Source organism: Phasianus colchicus, chromosome 4 (assembly GCF_987193195.1).
Source record: "Phasianus colchicus chromosome 4, bPhaCol1.hap1.1, whole genome shotgun sequence".
NCBI classification, from domain to species: Eukaryota; Metazoa; Chordata; class Aves; order Galliformes; family Phasianidae; genus Phasianus; species Phasianus colchicus.
The window spans coordinates 47064172-47090283 of record NC_143439.1 but is presented as its reverse complement, the minus strand read 5'-3'; the positions used below and the strand labels follow the sequence as shown (position 1 = coordinate 47090283).

The window sequence follows — 26112 nt, the reverse complement described above, 5'->3', positions numbered from 1 at the left end:
GATTTCTGACCAGGACAATGTGAGTGCTTTCTGAAAGATGGAAGCATTAGAAAAACATCAGTCCTGTGCCATCCCCTGTTTTTTAAATTTTTTTGTTTGTTTTTTTTGGAAAAAAGCATTTGCACAGTACCTTTGGATGTCTCTCCAGCATCAGGCATGGAGGGAGGGGCTGAGGAAAGCAGTAGGTTCACTTTCTAAAAGGGAGTAAACCGAGGCACAGAAACTTAGTGACTTCTTCCTAATTACAAAGGAAATCTCTGGCACAAAATTGCATGTCATAGAATCACAGAATAATAGAATGGATTGAGTTGGAAGGGAGTTTAAAGGTAAACCAGAACCAACTCCCTGCCATGGGCTGGTTGCCACCCACCAGATAAGGCTGCCAAGGTCCCCATCCAACCTGGCCTTGAGCGTCTCCAGAGATGGGGCATCTACAGCTTCTCCAGGAAGCCTGTGCCACTACCTCACTGCCCTCTGAGTAAAAAAATTCTAGTCTGAATCTCTCCCCTTTTAGTTTAAAGCCATTCCTTCTTGTCCTATCACCTTTACCATTTGTCCTTGCATCTCACCAGTTCTCCCATACTTTTTTAGAGACAATAAAGAGAATTGTTTGAGATGCAGTAAAGCTTCCGTTCTAAAAGCATGTACAGATATGCAGTATGTACCTTTGCATGGACTTTCACAGCCAGGCTTATATCCTGGGAACAGTTCCTGGACTTTAAGATTAGAACAGAAAAGGAAATCATCTTGACCAACATCTTGCATGTCACAAGCTGCCATGTCCCCTGTCTGCAACTGTGTGGACCTTGCTGCCTTGGGTTTAGTCCTATTGGGAGTCTCTATGGAAGAGCATTTTGAAGAATCAAAAGATGAGGAGTTCACTTGTCTCTTGTTCTGGGAATTAAGCATTTGTGATTGTGAAAGCACATGGACTATTCATTGCTGAACTGATGACACTGCTAAAGGTTATCATCATCAATCCATATTACATATTTCCTCACTGGCTGAATGATCCCTTCCCATCCAGTATTTGCATCTCTTACCAGTGCATGCATTATGCTTGCTCTAAACCCTTTTTTTTTTTTTTTTTTTTTACTTTTGACACACCTGTTCTCCACATGATATATGCATATACAAAAGCGCAAAATTCTTTATTTACTGAGCAAAATATTCTGGGATATTGACTTGAACACCTTTCAAGATTTATTATGCCCACAGAGTCATTTTATCAAACAATCAGGTAACTACTTAAAAAAATTAAGACAAGTTTATCTGTCAAGATCTATGTCCCATAGAAACATCATTGGCTGCCATTAATAATATCCCTGTTCTTTCTTACTTCAATTCCCTTATCAGCTTGTCTATTACTTTCCTGGAAGTGAGGCCAGGCTAGCTATACTGCTGTTATCACAATTACCTTGTTTGTTCTGTTGGAACACTGGCAAAATATGAGCATGTTTTCAGTCTTAGCAAATTCCTCAAATATCCCAAAATTTGTTAAAAAATGAACATCAGTAGGCCTGATAATTCCTCAGCCTTTTTTTCTTATTATTATTATTTTAATGCTGCATAGCTGCAGGTTATATATGATCTACTGGTTTAAAGCTGCTAGCCCAAAGTAGGTGTTGTCCAGCATTCCCTAAATTGCTGATGGGCTGGAAAATAGCGCATCATCCTCACATGATATATGTAACATCATCTTGTTTCTTTCCAAACATAAGCCAGAAATATGCAATGAACATTTCAGCTATCCAAGACTGTGCTACAAACAGTTTTAACACGTTCAACCCCTTCTGGGCCTACACCCTTACTACCTTTTTTTCCTTATGCAACTTAAGAACTCTTTCAGAACGCCATTTGCTTGATATGAATAGATTTTGCTCTAACCTTTACCAGTAGTTTCCATACCTCCTAACACAAAAATATCTTCTAATGTCTCTTTCTCCTTTTCTAGTTCTTTTTTCCAATATATAATCACACACTTTATTTAAATGTACTATATATTCATATCCACGTACATATCCATACATACCCCCCCAAAATATAGACACGTGTAGACAAATATCTACATATTTAAACACATTTGTATGTGTGTAAACACATTTCTACTTTGTCTTCTTTTGCCATACAGCTTCTTTTAACGTTTTTCTTATTCTGATAACTCATCCTGAAAATCATCCAACTTCGACTCACACATTTCTCTTCCATTCAACTTGATTAAGAGCAGTCCTCAGCTTTGGGATATTGGCCTTTTCAAAACAAAACTCATAAAAATTAGTATTTCAGACTGTCTAATTTTTACCTATACTGAATGTAAAGTGATCATGTTCACGTATTCCTGAGAAAACCCATTTTCCAATCTGGTGGATAAATTCATTTTTAACTATCATCAGCAGAATTTGATACAATTTGTTTTATAGAACTATCATCTGGTATTACTGCTATTCTAGTGATGTTTTCAGGTATATAAATGAGATCTAGTGAAAATCTCTGAAAGAACAAAGTTTGTTGTAAATGCGCTTTTTTTCCCCCACAGGCAGTAGTAAATAATCCTGTCTTCTGGGTCAAAACAGTTATTTGTAATACCAGCTCTGTCCACCCCTACTTGTTCCTGTATTGTGTTATGAATGTATTCCACTGAATTTTTAAGATTCTGCGCTTCCTGATTTTAAGTTAGGCATATATAAGCCACTGGGTAGTACACAAAGTCACCCCTCTCACACTATTTCTTTTATCTCCCTTTACCTTCTTAAACAGCTTATTCAATACTCTAGCATTCTGATCCCTCTAGTCCTGCAATCTGATGAGATAATTATGTTGAATTTATCTTGATTATTGAGAAATTCCAGTGCCTCTTACTTATTACCCCAAATCCTAGCTTTGGCATATAAGTTATTCCAAGCACATTTTTCTTTGGATCCTTTACCACAGTGATTTAATTTGTTCCTGACATGGTGAATCTGAACCACATTTTCTTCCTCAGTCCCCTTCTGTGCGCTGTTGCTTTAAATGCAGCTGTGGCAGTTCACAGTAGTCAAGATTTCTGTCCTCTGCCACACCTATTCAATCTCTCCATCATTTAGGACTGAACAAATTAGAAGCCAAATTAAAAGCACAGTTTTTGCTCCATGGTAAGTAGTCAGTCCAAAACCAACAGAGATATTTTGCACTGACCCGTGGGATGCTGACACAGGCTGGCTGGGATACGATATCCACATCACTGTTTAAATAATGGCATTCAGCATCCCCCCTTTCTGAGTCGGGAAGTTCTGTTTTTGCAGGTGGATTTGCTGTGCAATTCAGCAAATGCAATTTTAAATATCAGTGCAAGGACTCCACTTAAAACACACAGGCATGAATGATCACTGGGTTGCGGTCAACAGAAACTTGTAGTACCTTATGGTCACAGGACACATCTTTGGTCTTTGCCAGTGATGGAACTCTGAAGAGTCACAGATGTGTCTCATGCGGGGAAAAAATGCATTAACATCTGCACACGGCTGACAGCTGCTTTTCTCACACAGTACAGATGGTGAAGCTCTGCGGAGCCCTTCTGGGAGTAGACGGGATGCAGCAGCAGTGCCCACAGCCACTCAGCCATGCTGCTCTCCATCTTCTGTAAGAGTGTGAGGGAAAAGCAATTTGGGGAAGCATTGCTCTAACTGGAAAAATGATGTGCTTTCAGATAAACAAACATTCCTTAGGTCACATTCATTGTTAGTTACAGCATATCCACACCAAACTACCAACAAAAGGCATCAGCTGGGGGCACGGAGCAAGCAGGAAAGAAGGAGTCACTTTGAAGATATTTTCAGTACAGGGATTGCTGATCAGCCCAGCCAATCAGCCCTGTCTAAACACGTCATTCCTTAGAGAGCTGCTGGCTTGGTGAGCTCAGCAAACAGGGGATAGCATACATCTTGCAAATAACCTTTGTTTTGATGAATGAGCTAAGCACTGATCTCAGCACAATTCTATTTGAATACAAATTGCTTAAATTGATAATTCATTTATTCGTGGGAAAATGCAATGCATTGATTATAGGTTGGATGAGAAGAAAAAGTTGCAAGGAAACAACCTATTTACACATGGACAAATGAACTGTATAATGTGCTACACATACACACAGAGAACTACCTTAGCAATGCCCATTGCAAGCAGGGAGGTGGTGATGAAGGAAAACATTTAGCTCAGAGATGCAACCTAAAGCTCAAATTCTACTTTAAAGTGATCTGTTGAAAACTGAGGATGGGAGAGGATCTTCTGCATGTTGCCCAAGCCTTAGCTACTCATGGGCTTCCGCCCTTGCTCTGCGGCACAGAAGATGTATTTTAAGTTTCCAGCAGCTTACATAACTGTGTGTAATCAGAGCCCACAACGATTCTGAATTCAGGGAATGATTTCAACCATTCCTGACAGATGAGAGGGGCTTTCAACAGCACTTAAACAAGTTTGGTGAATGCAGGTAAGCAGGTGGAGATGAAAGATTTATTTTCACTGAGAGAAAACTCTCACCAAGGATGTTGCTAAAATGCTGAGCTCCCATTCCTAGTGTAGAAACAAGACATGTACATCCAAACAAAAGGAAAATCTTCCCTTGGAGCTCACAGTACAGTTCTTTAGCTTTGATGTTCATGGATCCATTTCTTTAATTACACTTGTTTACCACACTAAAGAACTTACATGTTTTCAAAAACCATAACAAATAGTATATCACTTATAATATATAATAGATATAATGATGAGGCACATATAAAATTCAACCAAAAGTCAAATGAAATTTGATCATTTTCTAATTGAAATATTATTATTATTATTATTATTATTATTATTATTATTATTATTATTATTATTATTATTGTTGTTGTTGTTGTTGTTGTTGTTAATGATTTTGTCTGCAGTCCACAGTGTGAATGGTTAAGTACCATTTCAAATAAGAAAACCATTTAGAAAACACTGTACCATGAAATGTCTTAGAAGTGGCAAATCCATCAAAACTGCTGAAAAGAAATAAGAAATGTGCTCTCAGCTGTCTTACAAATCTCATATTATTGTTTTAATGTCACAGTGTGCTTTCTCTTTCTATGTAGGAAAGACACAGAAAGATCTTCAGTAAGCAATAGATCAGATTTATTTGACATTGAAAAGCTTTTAGCTTAGCTTTCAGTGCCTAACGCATCTTCAGCAAATACTCTGTGTGCTTATTCCTGCATAGTTATACCTTGAGAATTTGTACTGAGTATGTTTAACTGCTGAAATGGTAAAAATGAAGCTCAGATCCAGAAATATGATGCAAAAGCTTTTTTGAAACAACTACCACTTGTCTGCTCAGATTTTGGCTGATAACACTGATATAATATTCTGACATTGTAGTTTCAAGCCTGTATAGACCACATTTGCCAAAATATTCCAAATGTGAACCACGGAAGGCACCAAGTTACAAAGGTTTTTTATGATAAGATGGCAGGAGCTGGACCCAAATCTCCAGGGATTAAGCATGGGTATACTGGTGCTTAACTCTACCAACCTTCTCTCCTGCTGTTTTGCCAGGTGCTAGGTGCTCAAACTTTAGGAGATACTAAGCGTAGATGAAAGGGGTTGCTATTATCCATCCAAAGCTTCAGACTGAAACAGTTGTTCAGAGCATCGCTGACACGTATCCCTGTTCCCAAAAGAACAAGTCTATATTCATGTCCTGTGGACAAAACTGGCATTCGTATTGAGATTTGTACCATCTTCTCAAAGTTCCTTGGGAGATCTGTTGGCTTTGTGTTTGGGGAAATGGATCAGAAAATACTGACAATTTTCGGAATACTTGCCCTGAATTTCAATGTCTCTTCCTTGTCCTGGCTAACAGTGCATTACTGTTGGGACACACTGAGTGCCTCACACCACACGTGAAGTGTGTCAACTTGCCGAGTGCGCGGGGACTGCAAATTCCTTTGCACACCCCTCCCTTCCCAACACACCAGCAATGGGTCATTATCTTTGATTTTGACATCTGAAGAGAGAATGCAAATGCCAGGAAGGAAGTTTTTAGAATCTGTAAAAAAATACTCTATAAAAGACCTTCCAAAGGGAATTTTGCAACAGGATACAGTAAGGAAAAACAGGAGAAGAATTTGAGGGGGAGAAGCTCACACTATAAATGTGAAATACTTCTGAGAATAAATAAAAACATAAGCACGTCCAAACTTACTTCTGCTTAGCAGAAAATATATCATTAGTGAGTTTTCTTCTTAAAATAGCCAAAGCATGTTAGTGGAATATTTGAACATTTCTAATTTATAACTTCCGAATGTGCATGTAGTACAGGGGACATGAAAGCACACTCTGAGTTGATGTTTGGGCCGCTTCTGCTGGACCACCAAGGCAGAAGGTGAAATGCAGAGGTTATAAGCTGAGTATGAGGGCTTTGGCTCTTTGGAAAGTTTGCTTTATATCACTGGGGTATCTCATCAAGAATCCAGAAAAAATCATATCCAAAGTCACTGAAATGAAGGTCAGGAAATCCCAGTCTTTGTGAGTACGTTGCTGACAGCCAGTCAGGATAAAATTGTTATGACTTATTAATTTTTGAAGGCAGTGACTAGCTCACTGTCATCTATTTTCTACATTATAGTAACATGTAATAAAAAAAAACCCAAATGTCTTGATTCCAGCCTCCTTCCCTATTTCTTTTGCTAAATACTGTCAGGATACACTGTGCTGTGTGAGCCATGCATACAGTCTGCACATCAAGAAATCTTCAAGCTAAGCAATTGATGCAAATCCACTTTCAAAGCAAATGCAGAAAAGCTCACCCTGACATGGATCTGTACCTAGCTCCTTGAAAGTCATCCTGGAGAGGGTGACTCATGAGAAAGATTTGTTAAAGAAGGCTGAAAAGCTCTGACCATTAATGGAGCACAGACAATAGTTTCAAACCTCTAAACAGCAGAGAAATGATCCTAGGGAAAAACAGGACAGAACATAGCAAAGCAGCAGATGTGACTTGGCTTTGTGGATTCTCCCCTGTTATGAAGGCAGCAGGTTTTTGTCAGAATCCGTCCTGGGCCCAAGGACTGTATCACAAACCTGGAGCAGGCACTTGCTGATCTACATGAAGAAGTGCAGATTTCTTACAAAATAAAATTAACTGTTTCAATATAAACTTGCAATGAAATCTTGTGGAGGAGTAAGTTAAATTGAAAGTATAAGCTTACACTTGAAATGATGATGCAGTCTACAAAGGAGAAGAGCCAGAGCCCATTTTGGTGGTGGAATGTCACCAGTCTGTAGGTGCTTAGTGCATGGGAGCACAGCCACCTCCTGCACAATGCAGTGATAGTGCTCAGCAACCCACACCCAGAAAAGCTTTTTTGGAAAGAAGAAGGTGCTTGAGCTGGAGGGAAGAATAATACTTTTTGGAGGAAATTAATCTGCCTATTTAGTTTTAATTAAGAAATTGGATGATACTTAGCATCATAATATTAAATTCACCTTCTCTCTAATTATTAATTAATCCTTAACCCAATGTTCTGGGAAAACAAAGTTAAGGCAATCACATCTTTCTGTTTCAGCCTGACTGCCTCCCTGTGCATATTCAGAGCACTGTGGTTGTGTTCAGTACCCTACCTTTGACAAAACATAATGGTTTAAAAGATATCGTATGCCCATCAGAATAAAGAAAATAAGGCAGAGTGGTAAAAGAGGGAGACCCTTTTAAGTGTTCACATGGAGAGGGAAGCTGAGGCATAAATACATCCCTTATTAGACACCAAAGGATCAACAAAAGGCTTGAAATATTTTCGTGCCTCATGGGAAACACTTCCATTGAACTCACGCCTTTCTAAACATCAGAAAATCCAACTAGCAGACACAAATCTGTAAGAAACCAGGCTTCACTAGCCCAGCTGCTCACCCAGCAACTTCCCTCAAGCAAGCAAACCAATCACTCCAATTGCAAAATACCAGTATTTCATCGGATGGAAAGAAGAGCAAACAGACTCTTGGTGAGAAATCTAGTCACAAAACATGTGAAGTAAGCAGTTTCCAATTAGCAGTCCCCACCAAAGCAAAGCTTACTCTCTTCCCCCTCTTTAGGGCATGGTTTAGGGGTGCCCATGGGAAGGGCACTCAATGGAGGGGGATGTGTGTGGCTGGGGCTGCAGCATGAGGAAGGCTTCTTGCTCCAGGGGAAGTGCAGTCATGAACTCAAGAACAACAAAGCAGTATTACACTTAATCCGTTGCCATCTGGCTTCATTTTGACAATCCATAAAATCAGACACAACATTCTTCCTCCAAATCCCTGAAAAACAACACAGAACTAGTGTCAAGCTGAGTGTCCCCTCCCTTCCCTGGCCCCTCTGAGGGCCCGAAAGAGTCTACTGCAAGGCAGCGCTCAATCCCTTCCAGTGACATCTCTGCAGGAGCATCCTGGCTGCAGATGTTTCTGTGTGGCAGTGCAGCCTGTGCAGTGTTGTCCATCATGCTTATAGAGATGAGGCAGAGGATGGGGTGAGAGGCCACGAACAGCAGCCTGCATCCACAGTCTATGAGCTGCCTCCAAAAGGTCCTTTTCCATGTACTGGAGGGAGATCCAGGGCCATCATATGTCCTCCTCTGCAGACACCAAATGGCCATCCATGAGGGAACACAGGGAGACTTTAAGCTATCAGGGCTTTTGTGTCATTACTGAGGCATTAAGGTAGTCTGAGGGAGCTCAAATATCCTCTCACAGCAGATGACTTAGTAAGTGAAGGACAAAGCCATTTTTGTCTCCAACAAAAGGCAGAAGGATAACCAAAAATCATGAAACATCACCCAACTCAAGCTGATTTGTGTTCCCATTAACGAAGACTGTTTATTTACAACCAACAAGTTGTTACTAGTAACAACAGCCAAGGACTGGCTGTTTTGGTTGTAGCCTCCCAGCTGGGGGATGCAGCTCAGCTGCTGCCTTCCCATGTCTCTGCAGACATCCAGGCATTTGAGGTGCCTGTCGTTCATCGTGACATGCACCCCCTGCAACTCCTGTGCTGCTACTGCCAGCTCCAGGCAGATGGCTTGGATATTCTGGGATGTCTTAGCTAGTGGCCATGATCTGTGTTCTGTCTTTCTCATGTAGTCCATGGCGATGTATCTGCTTGTACTCCCTGGGTGCTACCTACAATGAAAGCATGTGGATGTCTTCCCAGCTGTCAATACAATTGCACTAGCAAGCAAAACATTCACATTCATGAATTATACTTGGTTCAGCTTCCATAACACAGTGTCAGCACAGAAAGCAAGGCAGATGCCATTTGCTTGCCTGCCTTAGGGCTGAATGCCACAGGGATGTCCCCAGGCTTGGTCTGTGCTTTGCTGGAGCACATCTATGCATCCTCTCCTCCAGAAGGCTCATTGCTGGCAGCTACGTGAATGTTAACCAGGCACATCTCCATTGAGAAATGCGTGCTCATATGCATTAATCAGCTGTCTTTCTTCACATTCAGAATTACACTAGGGAACAGCCTTCCATGGCCTTCACATGAGAGGAAAGGGAAAGAGTAAGTTCCTTGTACAATAGCAGTGCCACCTGCAATGGACATGTAGCTTCATTACAAATTCTCCTACTGAAACTCCCAAACGTCTCTACTTGTAGCGTATGAAAGTCGCACTCATTTCACGGTCTGAAAGGAGGAAATGGCACGCTTGTGCCAAGTATTGTGAGACCGGTTTTACAGCAAAAGTTGGATCTGCGTAAATTTAAGGACTGCATATAGAAAAATCGTGTGCTCAGATATTGCCTCAAGCAAGTGCACATCCAGGAGGGAGGGGGAGAAAGAACATAATCTCCTGTGATACCAGAAATGTAAGCAGAACAAAACTCTTAAATTGAGAAAGACAGTAAAGACGCAATGAACAATAAGATAATTTTATCTCTAATATTTAAAAACACTTTAGAAAACTTGGTTATGACTCAGGTTAAGAAGACTGTTACAAATAATGCTAACTTGTAATGGCACCAGATTTTTAGGGAGGCTAGATATGAGAGAGACAAATATTACTAGTAACAGACTTCAAACTGAAATTTGGAGCTGCCATGATGTTGGTATTTAATTAGCTTTATGTTTCAGGAAATGGTTTATTTCACAGGTTCATTTTGGTATTTTGATCATTTCACATGCAGGCTTTGTCTTCCCTTGCAGCACACATCATTCTGCTATGAGCTGTTACTGCAGCATCCTCATTCCAGATGGAGAGCTGGATGAGCAGTTCCATGTTATGGCCAGAAAACCTTTCTCAAGAGGACAGTTGTGTCTGAACTTCAGGGCTTTACTGATAGCAGCCAGCTCCAGACTACCATTTCCTTTTGCACACACATGCCTGGTACCTGTCTTTCTCCTCTAAATCCTTTCTATATGTCATGACTAAGTAATTACTCACCCCACTGGCAGACTGAGTTCCTGGAGGCATTAGGCAGGTTTCACTCAGAGGGTGAGAGCAAATGGATGCCTGATCATAACGTGGTGGAATTGCTGAGTTTTGGTGGGCATTTTTGAGTTGTTTGTTGTTGCTGTTGTGGTGCTTTTATTTTCTTATTTTAATTTAAAAACAAACTTTTTTTTTCTACTTTCATTTAGAGCCTACCCAAGACTTTGTAGTGATTTCAATGAGAATTGCCTGGCTTGGCTCTTGTCCAGATCTGTCCTTCATAAAATCATCAGGTGAGAGATCTGCACATCAAAGGTTTACAGTGCTTTCTGCTCAAAGAAGCAGAAAAGCTCTGGACCACTCATCCTGAAGAGGTCTTTTTGTTATATCCCAGGAGTTTTTGAGGGCTACTATAAAACCAGATTATGTCCTCATATGCTCATTTAGCCACATCTGGATCAATAGCATTGCTGGAAAGGTAACAGCAGAAATCTGACAATCTTTCACATCCTAGTAAAAGGAAAGAGTAGTTTTCTTCCTATATTTTTGAGTTTCCTACCCGTATTTGTGAAGAAAATTAAGATTGAATATTACAACATTTCTAGAGCATTTCATAAAATAATAATAATAAAAAAAGAAAACTGCTGAAACACGTGTCTTCCATATTCAGGTCACTAATAAATTTTTGTCTTCCCTTTCCTTCATCCTATTAGATACACGCATCAATGACTTTCTCTGTGAGCATGGTTTTACCTCAAGCCTACAAGTGATATGACAACAAGGACAGGAAGGAGCATGCTGGTGTTCCAGTCCCACTGTATTCAGAATTAGGTTCTCTGGATACTACTGCTTCTGCTTCCCAATCCCCACCACCCTCCTCTGCCTTTTCACTTGCTCAGCTGGAACTTCTCCAGGCAATTTGAACTGGTAAGTATTTTCAGTTGAGACTATAGTGGTTACATGACACAGAGCTGCAGCATTCCACATACCCAAGATGATATAGTTTTAGAATTGTCATGCTTTACCCTAGTTTTATTCATTTGCTGGAGTACAATTAGATTTTCTAGAAAAAGTCTTAGAATTAAAAGAAGTGGTTTTTTTTAAGGATGTTGTTTTCACTTTGCTTAAGTATTGTCCTTCTTAATGTTGCAAGCTGGCAACGCTCTTGGAAATCTTTGCTGAGAGAGGGTATCCTGTAGCAATTAAGGTGTCCCGATGGAGCTCTATGAAATGCTTGAGGAAAATGGAGCAAAAATTGTCAAAGACTGAAATATTCATCTCCCACCATCTGCTACACAGGATATATGTTATTTTACTCTTTTTATGTCTGTAATCTCTCTGCGTATAGCAATTTAGAGCTCTGCTCTGTTTTAAAATTGAAAGGTAAAACTTCTTTTCACACTCCATTTACTGGCCAGATGGAGCTACAGAGCCTGTTCCTACTCATTTGCAAGAGTTTGAAGGGGAGAATGTTGGGCAGCACACCCATTTAGCTTCTTTATGTAAAAATGTTGATAGGAAACAAGGGGGAAAATGGCTGTAAAAGTCTTATTTAAAAAGCAAAAGACGTCTTATGAATGAGAGTCTCTCTCCGTAACTTCAATTCAAAAACATCTTCTCAAGGCCAACATTACTTGCTGAAAAAAGATCTCAGCAACCAACCAGAGGATGCTGCGTGGACTCACAGTGTCTTCACACCACGGGTGGGATGTTGCAACAGAGCCACAGACTCAAAATCTGGGCAGAAATATCATTAGAATGCAATAATAGGATACAGCACAACAATCATGGAAAAAGAAAGTGCGTAACAGCTGAACACAAATCACAGTTAATTAAAGCATCGTTATAGAAACTATTGAGACTCACATATTAAAAACACAATTATGCATTCTTGCTCTCTTCTTTTTAATGGATTTTTTTGTTGCTGTTTTCATTTTTAAAGGGCACACTTGGTACTCTAACTACTTTACATTTTGTAGTGTCTTTTGGTTTCTTTTTCTGCCTATACTTATTTCATCTTCCTTTGTCCACCGTTTTTAAATCACTTTTTGAGAGTGTGCTAGTTCAATATCAACAAGAGGTAATTCAAATGAAGACTATTTCTGGCATTTTATCATCAGTATTGCCAAAATCCTGTTTAAAATAGTCCCTTTGAGAGTCTATAAAAAAAAAAAAAAAATGAAAAATAAAAATTCATTTCTAACTCAAATGTTAGCTAAAGATAGTAACAGGCTGCTTTTTTGGCTGATCTGCCAGCCAAAAGGACAGCTTACCAGGTACTCTTCAAGTAAGTAGTTATTGCTTTAATAACCCTTTTGGGTTAATTTTTTGCCTTTCTCTCTCTGATTACAGGAAGATCTGCTCTGTTTTGATGTGCGTAACAACCAGCTTTAAGTAAACAACTCCTGTCCAGCCTACGCTTCCTCCTCCCATGGTGTGCACTGAGCAGTCAGCTGCGGCTGCAGTCCTACACAGGACAGGCACATGTCCTGCACCCTGGATGAGTCCCATATTTTGGATGAGTCTCCACATTCTGAGTGAGGGCCTGGAGGTGCTGAACCTATGCCACTGGCAACTATTATCCAACAGAAGATGAGATGACACCTTTCTGAGGATAGAGGAAACCAACAACAATCTTGCCATCCTTCCTCCCCTCCAAGTGGTGTAACTTTGATCTTGGTCTTACTTGAGCCAGTGCCAGAGCCTCTCCTCTCTGCTGTTGGCTGCATGTAGAGATGGGGGAAACTTGTGCCAAAGAAGGTACACAGGCATGAATTGCAGATATAATGCTGGCTGTGAAGCCAGTGATGTCTCACATTGCTCTAGACGTCTCTGCCAGGTACTGGAGAGAAAATTACACCAAACACAAATCTTCAGCTGCTCATACCACAGTTGTTATGGGACATAGACAGAATTCCAAGCTCCCTCTCCTCTCTGAAGAAGTAAATTCATGCAGAATGAGGACCACAGTAGCTAATTGAATTTCTTTCATCAGCTAGGGAAAATACAGTTGACAAAACCTTTTTAATTTTCCCTTGTTTCAGAGGAAAAAGCATAGTGAGAAACTTTTTCTTTAAAAAGTGCCAATTAGCTTCAAACACAGCTTTTCTTTTTTTTTTTTATTTACCTCTTCACTGCTATCATGAGACACAGGAAAAATCCACTTCAGAATGCCTTGGCTTGCTAAAGACAGCCTTTTGAACTAAGCCACCACATGTTCAGTAAAGCTGTCATGGAACATGTCCCACAGACTCATAAAAAATGTAGTCATTAACAATTTTTTTTTTTAAAAAAATCTAAAGTGTGACATTTACAAGAATAAAAATAAAGTGCCAAGAGTAGCTCAGATCTTAAGGAAAAACTGTAAGAGCAGAAAGAACATGAATGGTATTTTTTCAACTTTCTGAAGAAAAAAATCCTGAAAATCTTTAAGTCTCTAACTTAAGGAAATACAGAAGAGATTCCTGGGAAGAGGAAGCATTCTGGGGGCAGCTGCAGGTTATATTCCACCAGAGCTGGTGCAGAGGACATCCTCCACTCCAGCCCCAGCTCAGCCATCACCAGAGAGTACAGGTGAGCCACAGCTGTATTGCATTTCAGTTATTGAAGGGAAGAATAGTGTTTGGCCTATGCATGGAAAATGTCAGCTGTGTAGCACAGTGCCAGCAAGGCGGTACAGCACAAACTTAAACTACAAAACCATCCCAGCTTCTTTCAGTCTGTTTTTTTGTCCATGCTTCTTCAGAGAGACAAAGTGTCTCCTTTCTGCCAAGGGTGATTCAGCTCAGATGTCTCTTGCCTTACCGATACAATATGGTAATTTCCCTACCCCAAGGAAGACTTTGAGGTGTGGCATTGCTTGGCTTCTTATAGCTTTTACATGACCACCACACCTAGGAGAGACTTCAGCTACACTTTGTATAAAGCATCCCAGATTCTTTGGTGTCTTTGGCACCTTTACAAAGTAACTAATATAAGCATTGGCGAAACAGAAGGTAAATGGCAGCCACGAAATTTGGAGGAAACACTGGCTACAGTTTTCAAAGAGGAATGACTTTTCCTTCTTACTGCATTTCCTGTGAGATCCTGCTCCATAACCAAGCACTAAATCTCAATGTAATTGCATATTTCTTTTTTTCTTTTTTTCTTTCTTTTTTTTTTTTTTTTTCCTCCCTACTGTGGCAAAACTTAGCTTAAATTAGCTTGGATAATGTTACCTGAATTTATATTTCCTTGCCCAAGTTAGTCTGAATGCTACATGGGATAGAAGAAAGCCATATGTAATAGTGGAAAACATAGTACTGTGTGTTAGAGATTTTTCTGGAAGTGAAAGTTCATTCACGGAGCCAAAAAAACAGAGCTCAGACCATGTATGTACGTATAGGGAAATAACAACAAAATGGGGAAAGCATTTTAAGGAGCCACTGATTGTGCTCGAAGACTACATGTGAATTCTGTGGTTCTGTGTAATACAGATAATCCACATGAAGTCTTGATTTGAAATCGATTTGCAAAGGCTGCACAGAAGGTTGCAGGCAACCCAGGTTTGTAAAACAGGTAAGAAATATCCAGACTCACATTATTCTGGATCATGAAAATCAGCTCACTTCACACAAGGAACAGCAAGTAGCCTGTGTACAACATTTTACTGAGATGTGACAAAGCAGTGCAAATGGTGTGAGATGTGAGCATACGCTGACACTGCTCACATTCTTCTCTCCCCACCACACAGAGGGCAATTGGAATTTACAATTTACAACTGGCAGACTGCTTACATGTTCTCCCAATCTGTTAACCGTTGTCTTGATTTGTATTGTTTTTCCTAACATCTCCGTTCCCTCACTAGGCTTTGTTGTGGGCAAGGTTATGTACTTGGCAAGGCTTCCCATATGGAATGGTTTAATAGCTCTAGGATATCAATGCAGTCACTGAGGGCTGCAGCAGATGGGGCTTGGTTGGACAAGGAGCCAGTTATCGTGGGTGTTTTTACAATTGTTTTATGCAGCTCTTCTATCACCATGTGGAGGTAAAGCAGATGAGAAATCTTCAGGGATGGAGAGGCTAGCTAGCATTGATGTGCTGGCTGAAAGAAATAGCAAATAACTAAGAGCAAACTTTTAATGAATAACCTTCATGGCTGCATTTGTGTTTCCAGTAGTGACCAGCCTGCAAGGTCTGCTAAGCCACTGATCTTGCTATCAGCCAAGGGTGGCCACTAAATCTCCAGGTTGTGGCTGACCCTGCCAGTCAGGTAGGGACAAGCACTTCTCCTTCAGCTTTTTCAGTGCTGGGTCCATTTTCTCCATCCAACTCCACCCCAGAAAATTCAACTATGTTATGTAAGAGCATGCATCTTTATGTCAGTATGTGGTCAGAGAAATGTGTCTATATCACAGCTCCAAACCCCAAGTGAAAGCACTGCCTCCTCAATTACAGTTTGCACTCTTTAGAAGTAGTTGGAAATCATTTGCAATCTGCAGGCATGTTTCAGTTACTTTCTAGGGGCAGGTCAGGCTCTGGCTTGTTCTGCAGGGAAGAGGCTATTTATAGGACTTCAGACTGCATTTCTCTACGGGCAACTGCTATCCCCAGCTGCAAAACCACACAGAGAGAGGCAGAAGGTAGCAACAGGCATTGTTGAAAATTGCCCTGCTGGGATGAAGTCACCCTGCAACTTCTTCTGATTTTCATAATAGGCTGCAGGACATGCCAGTTAACAGAAGTCAGAGAGTGGGGGACTATCCTGAATAAGTAGGGAGGCGATGTGAAATGGGAATTCTGGAGCCTTCCCCAGCTCAGTGCAGAGGAAAGCCTACCTTCTGCCCTTCCACAGATTCAGCTTACCTCAAATATAATGGAGCTACAGATCTCCTGCTCAAGGGGTCAAGGAGCAAAGGAGAGGGCAGAGACTGGGCCAGTAACAAAACAAAAATCAACTGGAACAAAGAAGGGCATTTAGATGAGGGAAAGAAGAAGGAGCTGTGTAAAAGCAATGGCATTTCTGATGGAACAAAAAGCATATTTGCTGAAAGCCAAGCACTGGATCCAGAAAGGAGATTTGAATCATCCCCTTGGATCTATTCCACATTTAATAAAACATTAACCATTCATTGAGAACACACGTGTGTGTATGAATCAGTAGCCTGGCGGGTCTTCTTCTGATAGACGCGAGTTCCTGAGCACCAGTCTCTCTTCTATTAAACGTTAATTGTTTATACAAAGTCGGACAACTTCTAGAGGAGACACTGAGGGCCTCCTGATTGCCTGCATGGGTGAAGTAGTGACAGCAGACCCAGGGAAGTTCCTCAGCTGCTCCATCTCTCACTGCAGAGTACACACTCGCATACCTCTTCCTTCATTTTTCTTCAAAGTTCTCAAAGAAGAAATACATGTTGTTTTTTGTTGTTGTTGTTGCTGCTGTTAGAAAAGTTTAGAAGACAGAATCTAGAAGACAGAATCTAAAAGACAGTGCTCTCCAGCTTGAACTTTTGGATTTTTTCAGCTGCAGAGCAGCCCCAGTCCTGGGAAAGGAGCCCTTTCCAGCTCCAGCTCTCTCTGTGGTCCCTCACTGCTGCCCCATACTTGCAAGAACATTTGTGTTCTCACTTGTAACACCACTAACTGACTGTATACAACATGGCAATGATGGGATTTATGCAAGCACTGCTGAAAGCAGCACTGCTAGTGGTAGCAGGGAATGGCTCCCCATAACAGTCAGCCACCTCTATTGAGATTTGCTATGGCCACGAACTCCAGAGCTAGCAAGCATGCTTTGATTAAACACTATTTAAAAAGAACAGAGCAGAGAGTTGAGAAGGAAATAAGGGTGACAGCCCCAGGAGCAGAAGACATGGACCCAAGAAGTGGGGTCCACTGTTGTTGCTCCCATGGGAGACTTAGCTTCCAGCACATAGGTGACCCCAAAGTCCCAGGCCCTTAGGAAACCACTCTGCACTTGACCATTCCCACTTGCTTTGCAAAGAATTACATAGGCATTTCAGAGAGACAGGGCTACACTGACACAGCCTAGATACTGACTTGAAGGTTGCAGGTTCATAGGAACAGGCACGGGCAACAAGACCATGCAGATTATTTGCAGACCGAGATGAAAAGCACCAGATGGACTGGTTTCCTGTTGTATTGGAGCTCTTCCCCCCACACTGCACAGTACCAGTGTCATTTGGATGCTTCACATTCCTTTCCAATTCAGCAAATTCAACATTGTGAGTCATCCAAGAGGATGGCTGAGCTAGATTAAATGCATGGCATGCCTTGCTAAGATAATTAAAAAATTAGTAGAAAGAAGCTTACACCAGGCCCTAGGAATTGCCCAGCACAGCTCTGCTACACTGAAATCAGCAGCAATTTCCACACAAATCATTGTGCTGGAAGGCCTCCATTAGTCTTGAGCAAATCAAACCCAGGCAGTAACAGCACAGGAGACATAGCAACAGAAGTATTTTGAGGATTGAGTTCTTCCTAGAAAACAGTTTTAATTCCTTCAGTTACTGCCTTCTATGGGAATGACAGATGTGCTTGATGAGTATAAGTCTAAAAATTTTTCTGAACAAGAGCAGGCCTAAACCTGCTTTGACTTGGAACAGAACCAGTGCATGGCTGAGGTTGATAAGGAACTCTGGGATCATCTGCCCCGACTTCTGCTCATACAGAGACACACAGAGCAGGTGCCAGGCCCATGTCTGATGGCCTTTGGGTATCTCCAAGAAGGAGCCTGCACAGCCTCTGAACAACTTGTGCCAGTGCTCTGTCACCCACACAGTGTTTGCTGATGATCAGGAACACGCTGCTGAGGTTTATTTGGGACCAAAAATCCTAGCACTAAGAGCAAACTACCATAATGAATTTTCTCAGATTTCAGAACTAGACTGGAACATTTGTAAGAATTGCTGAGAAAACACCAGTCTGACAACACTGAAAAGTACAGGCTGAGCGAACTCTGTGACTGTGTCTACTTCAGACACATACTAAACAGCACAAAAACACATTCAGGAAAACAGAAGTTATATGCAGACTCTAAATATCCATTAATGCACATATTCTACAATTGTATATACAAGAACACAAATAGTGCATGTGTGTATGGGATATATACATATTGATATGTCTTCTCCCATCTTTCTCTTTTACAGTGAAAGCAAAAGCAGCTCCTTTCTCCAGAGCAAGAGACCTTTGTTTAGAGGAAATGGAGCAGACTTAGAAGTCTGGCTGAGTCTCAGGCACTTGTGTAAAATTACACAGATGCTACACAAAAAATCTTACTGCTAAAGGAAAGTAGAATATTTGCAATTAAGTAATGGATCACACTTGTATAAGAACAGAATACTCAAAACAAACCCTAAACAACGTATCAAAGTACATCTAATTTATTCATGGCATCCGAGGAAAGCAGCAATTACTATGCAGAAAAACAAAAAAATCCAGGTTCCTTGGAAGCTGACTGCTAAAATCATTAAGGCTTCCTGGAATAACAACATTATTCCCTTGTGCTTTAGCTAGACCTGTCAACAGCAGGAGCCCTGAGGAATCTCCCATGCTTGCTGGTTACCACTCATCTTCAGAGTCCTTACATCATGTCGCAATGCTCATCCCTAAGCCAAGCACAGCTGGCGGTACTTCCTCTGAAGCCCACCAGGACTGCTCCTGAAACGACCCCACAGCTGCAGGGGGCAGACGGGCAGCTGCATGAGGTAGCTGCCTTGGGCATATGGGCCTCTCTGTGGGACGTAGTTATCCCCCCGTCTCCTTCTCCCTGTTGGATATGTCCATTTCTTCCTTGTCTTAATGCATGCATTCTCTCCTTCTAAACATTCTCTGTCTCTCATTTACCGTCTTTGCTCACATATCTGACATCTCCATTTGCTCCACTTCTCTCTCATCCACAGCCACCCAAGCCAATCACCTCCCCTATGGAGGGAGGGAGTGGATCAGGCCCAGCAAGATACTTGCATATTGCAGAACATGCGCACAGCCAGGGAAACAGCTGAAACATGAGATAATTCACAGAAGTCAAACACTTGAGGGCTCTGTGTCAGCACAGTTGGCCTAGACCTGCCCGAGTGTTTGTATTTACACTTGCAGAGCTGTTTCAACACACCTGGCTGATGATCTCTTTGTAATGCTATTCATCTCTTACAGTCGTTAAGAAATGCATGCAAAATATTAATTCATGTAATAAAAAAATTAATTATCTGAATTAATGAATTGTAATTAATTATAATTAAATGCAATAACATTTAAATTAAAATAAATGTTAATTCTAAACAAGCAAAAAATCTGCCTTAATATTTTCAAATACATTTTATTTTTGTTTTATAGGTTTCAGAAACATTGGCCAGAAGACTCTCTTAGAAGGTTATGTTTACGAACTGAAAGATAAGAGAAAGTGCTCAACAGTTTTATTTTTTCTTAAATCTTCCTAGGACAATGACTTGAATGGAAATCTAACCTTATGCTTTTTAACAAAAACAAACATTTATCTGCAAATTATTTTTCTAACTGCTGAATTGATTCTATTGCAGCCTCATTATAAATGTTATTTTTGTTAGTAAAAGTACGAGGACAGAGCACTGTCTTTGGATAATGGTACCCTCTATACTTTTTTCCTCCTATCTTTTAGGAAAGAAAAAAACATCATTGCAACCATTTCAGTAGACCTCCTGGATATTTGACTGGTGCTAAGCAGTCAGGTGTTGCTCTCCTGAAGCACAAGCTGTGGATGAAGTTACAGAAGAATGACAGAACCAACCTTGCAAACACTTTTCAGAACAACTTGGATCCACTACTAAATCTAAGCTTAAAAGACGGGTCCTATCTTTACAATGAGATAAGGTAGGTAAATGCAGGCTAAGTAAATCTTTATTCATGGTTTTGAATGGTTTTGAAACAACTTTGATCCGGTTAACACGTCAAGGCAAATGTTTTTATCTCCACAGATTTTTGCTTTTGAGAGATTTCCCTCCTGGTCAGCTGGTTCTAGAGAGGAACAGAGAGCATTCTGCTCTTGGCTTTGCCTCTATACTGGCACAGGGCCCTCAGAATAGAAAATTAGAAATAATTTTTATATCTTAGAAATGGAAGTCTGACTCCAGTGGTCCAAAGCCTGGCAGAAATATCTGAAATAATCAGGCATATAATCTGTTTGAGAGGGTTTGGTTTCAGATGCTGGAAGATAAACACATGATTGACTGGTTGAAATTACTTTTGCCTGTAAGTACAAAGGAGGATAACATTATTGTCCAATTTTTGATCTACTTTACTGGTACTTCACAAATCAAATGGTCACATAGGTGTAAAGTAAGAAAGAACTAGAAATAATATGCAACTTGAGAATTTACAGTTATTTCATTTGGTGTTAGGATCTCATGATGTATTTTTCTAGAAGCTTTTCATAGTCTAGGCAACAAGACTATATATATATAATTAAGAACAAGTTTGTGTTGACATAAAATATATTCATTCTAAGCAGTCATAATATGCAAGCAATGGACAGGCAATGGGCAATGAAAGAAATAACAGAAAAGGAAGCAAAGAAAAGCCTTTCTCAACAGACATACTTATTACATGGAAAGCACACTGCTTGCCTACAAACAGAAATCTGGTAGCACACAGACCTATAAGCCGAACATTTGAATCTTTAACTAATAATCACTCAACCAGGACTTTGTGTAAGCTTCTTTTCTCTGTTCCTGGCTTTTATCTGTTGTTGTGTCTTTGTGCGAATACATGCATGCATATATGGTCTAACTGTACTATACTGTTCTCTGCTCTCTGTGTTGGCTTTGAAAACAAATGCATCTCCATTTTGGGATGGTTTCACGTGCATTGTCTTCACTTTGTGTCGTAGGCATAAAGAAAGCAGTTAGCCAGGAAAGCAGGTTATGCAACTTTTAAAAAGATATGTGTTACACACAGCCAGCTCCTACTATGCTATATTGAATCAGAAAGCCTGGTAACACACTTTCTCCCAAAGGAAGATGTAAAACACTTAAACAGTTGTGGGTTTTTTTCCTTCCAAGGCTGATTTTAGACATTAATGAAAGCAGCATTGGATTGTTTCCACCCCTAAAAGAAGAGTGGCTTGTGCTGCCAGCTCTGCTCACACAGGCTCACACAGAGAGATCCAGGGATCTCTATCTGAACTCTCTGAAATACACCGAAGATTAACACTCAACCTGTAAAAACAGGAGCAAAACAACATCATTTCCCTGAAGCCTTAGCAGGATCTATAGTTGCAACTGGCAAAGACTTGTGCTAATGTGAAACAGCACAGGGAACTGATTTAACAAGTAAATTAAGTATTTTCTACACCTTGTATATATGCGAGTCTCTTTCCCCCAGGCAATGCTGTCAATGAATGCAATTGCAGTTCTGTCATGGCAGCCTCACATTCAAAAGGACCTTTGTCAGGGAGAAAATGTCAGGGTTTTTGGGCAAACTGTAACAGCAGGTCAGTGCCTGCAAGCCCTCAGACTAATTATTGGCAAAACAGCATTTGAAGATTTAGCTCTAGTTTGCACTTTGCTTGTTCTCTGCCCATTAGTAAGTAGCTAAATAGAGTTAATTGGCGACTTGCAAGGTCGCTACAATAACTTTTGCAACAAAGTCTGGTGAATTCTTGCACATGGCACCAAATGAATGAACCTGACTGCTGTGAAGTGTACAGCTTCAGCTCCTCCACAGCTTCTCAGATTCTCTCTGTGCAGAACTACATATTGAACTATGTATGTTGAGCCCCACGGCTCAACAGTCAATATTCATTTAAAATGCTTTGTATTTAGGACTTGAACTTTTGGGTGAAAACAGGTAGGATAGAAAGAAAAAAAAAATTGATTTTTGCCAATAATTAGGAGCTGATATTTTCCCCCAAAATTTATGCATTTGAAACCAATCATTGTTCAGCAACACAACCATGCTCCATGAGATTTCTTTCTACAAACACTCAGATATTTTGGGTTAATATTTTTAGCACTTCTCTCTGGTGCACATGGATTTGTCAGGAAAAAAATGTAAACTGTGATTCCTACATGGCTAGTAGCTGCGTTAACCACCTCAACCAGCATCATAATTATGCAATTAGTAATCTATTGTGCTTGAGTCAGTCCTAAATAATGTGACAATTTGTAGCTTGTTTGGGTAGTTTGCATAATTAACCCAACACATGTTCTAAATTTTATCTTTTCTCATAAAGTTGCAACAATCTGTAAACCAATAATTTCTTAACGAAGACCAAAAATTCTCAAATATGTTTATTAAATCACTGGCAGAAAATTCTCACAAAAAATCATCGGAGGGAAAAAAATCACCCTGACTTTGCCTGTATCAGTCTCTAAAGTAGTCATTACCTCTCAGAAAAGAGATGTTGAAGTCACAAAGAAAATGTTGGCAAATGGCTCTGCAGAGGTGGTATGAAACATTAGCAATTATTTAAAGAAGAACATGTTCATCTATGGATATAATCAGATATTAAGTATTTTTTCCCATTTTTTAATTTATTTGGTTGTTTGTTTTTATTTCTAAAGCAGAACTACAAGAGGCACCAGGAGATGCAATGAAGATTTATCAAATCATGAAAGACATAGGGAAAGCAAACAGGATGATTATCCCCTTTTCCTTAGCACAGAGGAAGTAGTCAGGAATCAATCAAGTTACCAAGGAGCAGGCTTAAATTCACCACAAGAAAATACATTTCCAACCACTCCAAATGGTCCAAAGCCCACCTTGATTAAAAAAAAAAAATTAAATGATCAGTGCCACAGTGTTTTATTCTTCTATTTTACTTAAACATAACAGATGATATGCAACTTGTGGCTCAGGCTTTCCAAACCTGGAGAGGTTCCTGAAAGTCTTTCAGGTACTCTATGCACTATTGCTTTTACCCCTTCCAATGGCTTTTGGTATTGCCCATATCTGAACATAAGGTATCAGGCTTTATGGACCATTATGGAGAGCTCTTGAGAGTGACAGCCCTGATGTAGGCACAGTTACAATTAAAGGCTTTAGTAGTAGAACTTACCCTGTCTGGAGAAGAATACAAAGCCAAGCTAACGTGGAGACCTCAGAGCTGCATCTCCAGTAGAGCTATTCCTCACAAAACAATGTTGGTGAAAGAATTTTATAGCATAGACTTAGTCCATGTTTCCGTGGTCATGGTGATGTGAAAGAACTACCAACTAATGTAAACTGGCATCCATATACTCAGAAGAGACTCGACCTACAAGCCTGTCCTTGCCTTATAAGTGAGTTCATCCAAAATAAGAACAGAAACAGTATTATGCATTTCTAAGTGATCACAACTAACATTTCATATGTGGAACTCGTCATTCCCTAACTATTTGATCAGACTTGAAAAAGAGCTTGAACTCGAATAAAAATCCATTCAGTCCATTTGTTCTGCAGACAACAGCAGTAAATTATTTGAATTAATTTTGTGAGCTCTTACTGAAGTCCTTTATTTAAATAAGCCATGAAACACATTCTCCAAACCACAAAAGCAGTCACATAGGAATCAAACATGCTTGCTCCTACACTAATATAACAGTCTGTTTTTGCCTGCAGACTCCTTGTGCAATGAGAGAAGTCTGCACATGAGAGAAGTGGCTGTGCTTGCACATGTGTACCTTGTTCTCCAAAAGATCAGAACTAACCACGTGGTTCTGTGGTGAACTCTATAGAGTTAATTGGAAATAAAAAGACTGAGCCTCTCCCAAGACCTTCTAGGAAGTTCTTCATTTAAAATGTCTTATTTTGTTGTTTACTTAAAGAGCTTTTAAGAAGATACTGCCTTATCTGAAAGAGCTTGATAATGAAAGGAAGAAAACCCAGTCCTTTTAACCAATTCCTTCCATCAACTGCAAACATATTCCAGCTTATCTAGACAATGGATTCCACATTTGGGTTGCAAGACCCGTGCTGAAATGTAAAAATAATAATAATAAAAAAAAATAAAAAATTGATGCACCATTTAAAAAGTATCTCAGGAGCAAGGTAAGTAGCTCGTGAGTGCTAAACACTGTCATGCACCATATGGTACGGCTCTTTAAGTCTGCACAGAGCACTTACATAGTGTTGGTTAATCTCCAGAGTGCAATATAAAAGCAAAGTTGTCCAAGTGCTGCCAGGCACAGTAAGGAAAGCAGCAGCCAGAGACCTTGCTCACAGGCATATACACCCATCAATGTCAGTGCTGCCCTGGTTTCTTCCTACCAGCCTTCATAATTCCACAAGTTTCCTCATACAGGAAGTTGGAAGAAAGCAAACACCACTGCAAACCTTTGTGCACCCAAGAGCTGTATAAGCAGTGCCACGGGGTGCAGGAGAACAAGGTCTGGGCTCTGCAGGGAAGCCTGACTGCTTTCAGACAGATTGGAGTACAAGGTGGAGAAAGCTCCTCAGAAAAGCACTCCATTGCATGCACAAGAGAGCAGCAGAAAGTATGGTGTGACGATGTAGAATTAGATATACCCAGTGCCTCCTACAGACATGACCCAAAGCTTCCTTTCCTGACTCAGTTTGCAGCCTGGCCTAAATCTTTCTCAGGGCTGTTCCCACAAATATGGGGGTTTCATACCCCACACTGCATGGCCCTCAGCATGAGAGAAGCAAAGCTACTTTGATGCTCAGATTACACCAGTGCAATTCATTTCTTGATGTAGGAATGTATCTATCCCCATCAACCCTTAAAAAAAAAAAAAAAAAAAAAAAAAAGTTACTGTTTTTGGTACATAACTGTGAAAAAAAATATTTCTGCATCTCGGGTAAAGACTGCATTTACAGAGGAAGCAGAAGACCTTGGCTGGTGGCTGGAATTGCCAGGCTATGTATTTGCTCTTGGGCACAAATTACTTACACCAAGTGTCACAAAATCCCCATAGCAAGCAGTAGACTGACGGTACCATTGAGATTTATGGGTACTTTATTCCTTAGCTACCTTCCTTCTTTTAACTCCGGGCTGGATTTTGGCCTCAGTAGGGTGTGCTGTTTCTGCTGACAGTGTAGAAGCCCATGCACAGAAAATATCACACTGAGCTGAAAAGAGGCCGCATTTCTCCAGCACTTGCTTACATAGACTTTGCTTATACTTTTTCCAAATTACCACATCAAAGGATGCACATTTTTCTTCTTTGCTAAGAAAGGGCAGGATGAGGTGGAAACTTACTTTGAGGACTCTACCACAAACCAGTTTGATGGCAGCTTCCTGCCTCCTTGGTTTAGCTCATGGAATAACAACCTCTAAGGCCACCACATCATCCCTTCCAAAGAGCTTCACAGTAGGTTTGCCAGGCACTGCAAATAAAGATTCTTCTCTTTTTCTCCTTTTCTTTTCTTAAAGGTTGAGCATCTATCCACTTCAGACCAGGACTTCATGCCTATACCCTTCCAGGTATTTGGTAGAGTCCCTAGTTCTACAGGATGATCTACAGCACTCTAGTGGTACTCTATGCTACCAAAACCCATCTGGGTTAGGTTTCAAAGAAAGATAGAATAGTACCAACAACTACAACAAAAAATCCTGCAAAAGCTGGCAGTAAATTATAAGTTCATGTAGGGAAAGGGTCCTGCAGAGAAGAGCAGTTCAATTTCCTGTGTGGGTAAGTGCATGAAAAAGTTGGGGGAAGATTCCTGAAAGAAACTAATGGTACAAGTAAATGTCAAGCTGGGTATTCAGAAACTTGTCATTGCTGTCCATGTTGTC

The 26112-nt window shown here is 40.4% G+C and overlaps 1 protein-coding gene across 1 annotated transcript in view; it reads right to left on the bottom strand.

The window, feature by feature from the left end:
* LNX1 (ligand of numb-protein X 1) overlaps positions 1–23517 on the bottom strand; it is a 103065-nt gene extending 79548 nt beyond the window's left edge. Inside the window, exon 1 of the mRNA XM_090139436.1 lies at positions 23434–23517. The gene's annotated coding sequence lies outside the window, so the exon portion shown is untranslated. The remainder of the gene's footprint in view (positions 1–23433) is intronic.
* Positions 23518–26112: the final 2595 nt, after the last annotated feature.